This window comes from Girardinichthys multiradiatus, chromosome 18 (genome assembly GCF_021462225.1).
Source record: "Girardinichthys multiradiatus isolate DD_20200921_A chromosome 18, DD_fGirMul_XY1, whole genome shotgun sequence".
Lineage (NCBI taxonomy): Eukaryota > Metazoa > Chordata > Actinopteri > Cyprinodontiformes > Goodeidae > Girardinichthys > Girardinichthys multiradiatus.
In genome coordinates, this window is record NC_061810.1 from 29,161,341 (window position 1) to 29,167,963 (window position 6,623).

Sequence of the window (6,623 nt, forward strand, 5' to 3'; positions counted from 1 at the left end):
GCAAGACTGGTGAAAGATTGGTTTGATGAACATGAAAGTGAAGTTGAACATCTCCCATGGCCTGCACAGTCACCAGATCTAAATATTGAGCCACTTTTGGGGTGTTTTGGAGGAGCGAGTCACGAAATGTTTTCCTCCACCAGTATCACGTAGTGACCTGGCCACTATCCTGCAAGAAGAATGGCTTAAAATCCCTCTGACCACTGTGCAGGACTTGTATATGTCATTCCCAAGACGCATTGATGCTGTATTGGCTGCAAAAGGAGGCCCTACACCATACTAATAAATTATTGTGGTCTAAAACCAGGTTTTTCAATTTCATTGTCCAACCCCTGTATTTTCATATTCATGAGCAGTTTTGAAGTGATTTCTCTGTAAAGTTAGATCATTTTTTCTGGACAGAGGTATGGAGCACTTTTTATGTATGTCATGCTTGGGGTTAATTGTTAGTTTTGTTTTCGCTACATTATCCTTTTCAAGTAGTTGGATACTGGTTATAATGAAAATCCCCCAAAAATTAAAATGCCTTACAGAGATGTTGACGTCTGTTCATAACAACAGCCACATCCACCAAATGCTGTCCCGAAGCCACTGCCCTGGTCACTCTTTTCAAAAGTCAGACCCTGCATGTTTATCCTTTAGTGTACATATTTGTGAAGACATCACATGCGCCTTGCTTATGTATTTCTACATGTAGACGTGATGAGCTTTATACAAGACAATCTCAACAGCCACAACTCTTTAGTGTGCAGGAATCTGCACGGGCTCCTCCGCTGTAGTGTGTTTGTTTTTTAGCCACCTTAAGTGGACAGAGTGCCCACATCAGCCTGTGTCACTGCCTTTCTTCTCCACATATCTACTGCACTGCTACATCACTGGCTCCGCCAGGATTAACCAGTCTCCAGCAGGCTGTGATTATCTTTCCCTCCACTCACACTCTAGTGCTGCAAGCTCTTTGAAGCAGGGGAAGCTTTCTTTTACCTTTATTAATTTGTTTTGCACTAACATGGTTTTATAAATGACCGTACATTCTCTTAAAGAATGGTCCTCTGCTTGAGAGGTTTTACCTAAAAGCTATGTTATTTATGTGTCAGTCTTTATTAAAAGTAGTTTAATGCAAGCTAAATTAAAGAGTGAGAACAGACTGCTGTACAACTAATGCTGTGTTCATCTTCAACAACAGTTGTTGTGTAGCAAAGATATATGCGTCTGGCAAAAATTAATAAAAATGTGTTTAAATAGAGTGTGGTGTTGTTCCTTTTAGTTCTGTAAAAATCTATTTTTCTCTCGAGAATGTTTAAGCTTGAAAGCATTGTTTAAGAAGCACCACTCAATGGCTTTCTCTGTTGCGCAAACTGTAACATCCTACTTTTTTCTACCATAATTCCAAAGGTTAGCGCTGCTCATTTTTATCTGCACTAAGTTTATGACATTGTCAATATGTAACTGAGCAGCTGAACTGAATTATGGTGGAAAGAGTGGAAAAATTGTGTATGTTTGTATGTGTGTGTGTGTCTGCATGCGTGTGTGAGTGTAAGGGGGTGGAGATTGGACGATGGAATGCAGACAGGATCACCCACACCTTCACACACACAGAGGTAATACAGGACTTCAGCTGCTCTGGTGAGTTATTCCTACCTTTTTAGGCAAATTTCTTAAATAAACTATGCTTGTCACTAAAAATTATGTCGAACCTCTACTTGAGGTGCTCACAGGTTTGTGCATTTTATAGCTGTGTAATGAAGGATCCAGTTTCTACCAAGTTATTAATAATATTGCTCTAATATTTTGTGTAAAACAACAATTGTTTGCTTATCTGTTTAAAAAAGTTATTTTTCTAAACCAGTGAGCTCTGTGTATTAAATATACATAACACCATATTGCCGAAGGTATTGGATCGCACCACCAGATCAATTAATTCTGTTGTTACAATCACTTCCATGGCTGCAAATGTATACAATTTGGTGTTGAGAAATTTGAATGGCCTGCACAGAGTCCTGACCTCAACCTTCTTGAACACCTTTGGGATAAAATAAAATAGAAGCTGCAATTCTGGTTTTCTCCTCAAACTATAAACACACGCCTAAACCTTGTGGAATATGTTTAGAGAATAGTTAAGTTGCTATTGCTGGCAACGGTGGGTCCAACAACAAATTGGACCTTATAGATTAAGAATAGGATGTCATTAAAGTTCATGTACATGTAAAAGTAGACAGACATATATCTTTGGAAATAAAGTGTTTGTTAAAAACTGGATTTAGATAACATTTGAGACATTAGTTTGAAGTTTTTATCAGTACTTTTTTTAGAAAACAATTTTGCAGGGCTCTGCTGTGTTTCTTTGTTAAGGTCACTTTGTATCAATGCTGCGCTATAAGGCACATCTAGTCTTTCGTAGTCCATCTATAACCTTTATCTGTCTGCTCAAGGTTCAAGGTTAATGAATATTGGAGCTATGATGCATTAATGAGTAACCTCCTCACAAGCTCACTAGTGAATGGAAAAAGCCAGGACATATAATACATGTTGCAGTGAAGTCCATAATTCAGTGAGATGTGTTAACTAAATGGAGAGACAGCCAAGAAAACTGTTAGTCTGTTAATCTGTGGGAGTTAATGATTATAGATCAAAAGATGTAGCTTGAATGACAAGGTTGTGTGTGTGTGTGTGTGTGTGTGTGTGTGTGTGTGTGTGTGTGTGTGCATGTGTGTGTGTGTGTGTGTAGTTCAAGGGTAACGGCAGAAGGAATGTAGCGAAAGGGATCAATAACACCATTAGCCTCTTTAAATTCTCAGAAAAGATTAAGGCAGTCACATTGTTTCTGCTGCAGGCAATCTAATGAGTCAAATTGTCAGGACACATGCCGTATAGAATTTCCATGCCTTTCACTGAGCTTTCATCTTAAATAAATAAGTTGAAATTAATGAACTTTAACAGTTCTGTAGCTGTATTTTAAATTGAAGGCCATCTTAAACAACATTTACCCCTAGATAAAAGCTTTCAAACATTAGGCCAGCAGTGAATACTCAGCATTATCAGAAAAATCTTTAATAAATCATTTAATAATTGTGATATTCTTGAATCACCAGATGCAGTAAGCAGTTAAATGAATAAAGTTTTGTTCACTTATTGTATTGTGTTCCTACAGTTTTGTCAACTGAACTCACACAGATAATACACCATGTCTTCCAATAACGGTGAGTGAAGCTGCACATTATTACGTGACAACAGTAAAAGAAAAAACACTTTATCATGACACCGTACAGTGACATGATCTCATGACAATCTCAGGACCACAGACAGCTGGATTTTCAGACTAATAAATCTTACATTACTACACACCATTCTTCAAAGAGCTTCTTTAAAAACTGGGGGTGAACAAAAAGCAGTGAGCATCCTGTAGCCCCACAGTACCTCTTCACAATGGTGGTTTTGAAAATGGGCTCAAGTGCTCACCAATCAAAGTGTTGTTGGGGCAGGCATGCAGGAAAATAACAAAACAAGTCATGTGCTCCTTGTTTTGGGCACAGTGGAAGCAAATATGACAATATCACAGCTAGCTAATGACACCAAAGGTAGTATTTAGTTGATTCAATCTGAACTCTATTTAATTAAGTCTTGATTAGATTATTAAATACTTAGATCGGTGAAGCCTAAAGTGACTTATTTTATGCTGAGAAAATATTTTTAACACAGTATGTAACCTTTGTTTTAGTTTTGAAAACAGTAAAGATCCCACTAAGTGCCTTTTTTGTATATACAGTTCCCGGAAAATGTAATGTCCAATAACAGATTTCTTATAATTTTCGCTGTTTTGTCAGACTTAAATATAAAAGCATGTTTACAGGATAATTTAATTCATTAATGGACAAAACTACCTATAAACTGCTTGAGCCACCCTTGGTGGCAACAGCTGCCATTTAGCTTTTGTGAAAAGTGTTTTACATCACTGTAAAGCAATTCTGGCCCATTCTGCAGAATTGTTTTAATTCAACCACAATAAAGGTTTTTTTTTTTAACACCGGTTTAAGTTCATGCCTCAGCATCTTAATGTTGTTAAACCCAGACTTTTAATTTTATACGTTTTCTGCCTGTTTTCTTTATCTGTCTCTCCTCAGTTGCGCAGACTGACTGGGACGCAGACTTTGTATATGGTGAGTAGTTGTTCACCTAAGAGTCTACATAACAGTGTGGTGCATACATTGCCAGTAAGAGTTAAAAATCATGAAATATAAGTACAATTGAAGGAAAAAGAAAGATAGAACACAGAAGTTAAAAGAGAGAAAAATAGAAATTAATAATAGAGTAACAGATGTAGTGTGTAACTGTGATGATTTAGTGATGTGTTTTTGTGTGAATTTACAGACTACGAAACGCTGCGATTTGGAGGACTGATCTTTGCCGGGGTTGTTGTGGTCCTTTCCGTTGTTCTGTTGGCTGGTAGGTTATTCTCAATATTATGTATGAGTGTTCTGGGTTTGCATGGTCGGGCATTAAAATAGATATAATGAGGAAGAAAATAGTGTTATCAGTGACATCTGAGGGTTTGATTTTGGATTCCTTTCTTAGCTCAGTGTTTTGCTGCAAAGGCTTCCTGGTTTAAAAAAAAGTCATTAATAAAAAGCAATGAGAAAACATTAGCATTGTGTTTATGGGGCTTGGGTACTGAGTTTCCTTTGTTTCTGTCAGTGAAGGAACCTTATAAACAGATATTTTGATTTTGGGACATAAATAAAACAATTCCACCCTTTTTTTTCTCTAGGCAACAAGATCAGAAGATGTGGCAAACCCAAGGTAAGTTTCCCTGTCTAAATTTCACATGGATCCATAGGGACACCTGGTCATAATGAAAACACATATTTAATCAGTGGTTGCCCCACTGAGCAGGATAAAACACCAATCAGAAGTTATTTTAGGATGATCTCCAAAATAGAGAAACATATTATTTAGGCTGTTTCAGTTGTCTCATACTCATGTTTGATTGGCTTGATATAAACCACCACTGTTAGATTGTTGGATTGAGTTAAAAACTAAAGTTTTAGTCACAAAAGCTGATATTACATGATTATGTGTTTATGAATGAAATATCACATTTAATGCTAATTGAATTAAAAGTATCATATGTTATTATCCACAGCCTAAACCTGCTTCAGAAGATGATCACTGAACCAAGGAACAAAGCCAGTGAAAAAACACAGGGCGATGCAATACTGTGCTACAGTTATTTGTTAAGTGTGTAAAATATAAAGATTTTATATTAATAAAGTATGTTTAACCAGAGTGTATTGTGTGCTTATAATCAGTGATTCTTTGAACCACAACCACATAAAACAGTAATAATAATATTAAGAATAAGATGAAAAAAAACTGGAAGAAGAAGAAGAGGAATTATTAGCTACCTGAATCTCGCAGTTGTTGGGATTATGATTAATTAATATTTATCAAGAATTATAATTAAAAATCATAATTTGAGAAAATTTATTTTTTAACCAAAAATCCTCATTTATGAATCGAAACCAGAGATGTCCTCTGGTGTTGTAATTGTGGCTCAAAGCCTTTGATAATTACAATTATTAAATTCTCAGTAATAGTTGATAACTATTATTAGATGTCTCTGTTTAATCCACCGTTTCTGCCGAAACGTGGGGAACTTTATCCTTATTTTGACTGACAAATCACTCTTGCACAAAATAAACACAAACGCCTTCTCTTTATCTACGTGAATATTTATTAAATCAACAGCCCTGATACAACTCGCTCTTCCGATTCAATAATCTTCACCTAATCAAACACGCAAAGTTCTACACAAAAGGGTAAAATATCTAACTAAACAAAATAAAACATTGAGTGTGTATGAGATCAAACCAGCAGTTATGGCAGTTATGGCAAAATGCAAAAGGAATATGGTTGAACGAAGCTTGGGGAGACCACTCCCAAAGTGTAGCTTAGTTACTGTTAGTCATAAAACATCCCCCACCGCTGGGGATGTCCGAGCACACAAAGGGTTGTAAAACCTTTGGCGGTTGGTTGGAAAACTAATAAAACATGAAGTTGAAAACAAAGAAAATGGTTGATTTTCACCATAAGGTTATTATAGCAGTCCAGTTCCACAGCGCACCTGCGCTCAGGTGTTCGCACAGTAAAAACACAACTTGTGAGTCTCGGTGGCCTCAGAAATCAACAGCAATCAAAGTTTCAATAAAATGTTGCATGCACATACAATTTAGAAAACATTAGACTATAAGTGGCGATTCTAAATCACACTAAACTCCTACTCTATCCAGCCCAGGCTCTTCCTAATAAAGAAATAAAAGGAACGAATGGAGTTTGCTTGTTGAAGTCTTCCTTGGGCCAGAGGAGGGAAGAGAAAAGGCGGGTTGGGGAGTTTCCACACGTCCATGGATAACTCAGAGTAAAATGGTCCGTTTCTTCTGGCTTCCTTGGCAGAAAAGCAGTATCACGGACCGTCAACAGTCGACTAAAACCAAAACAAGGTTGGCAATTCCGTCTCCTTGAAACCTCCGTGGTTTTTTTGGTTACGTGTTAAATCCACTTCGTCAATCAGTACAGTTCAAAACTTACAAGCCTTCTTATTCCTGTAAGCTTAATTCACTTAGTTTTCT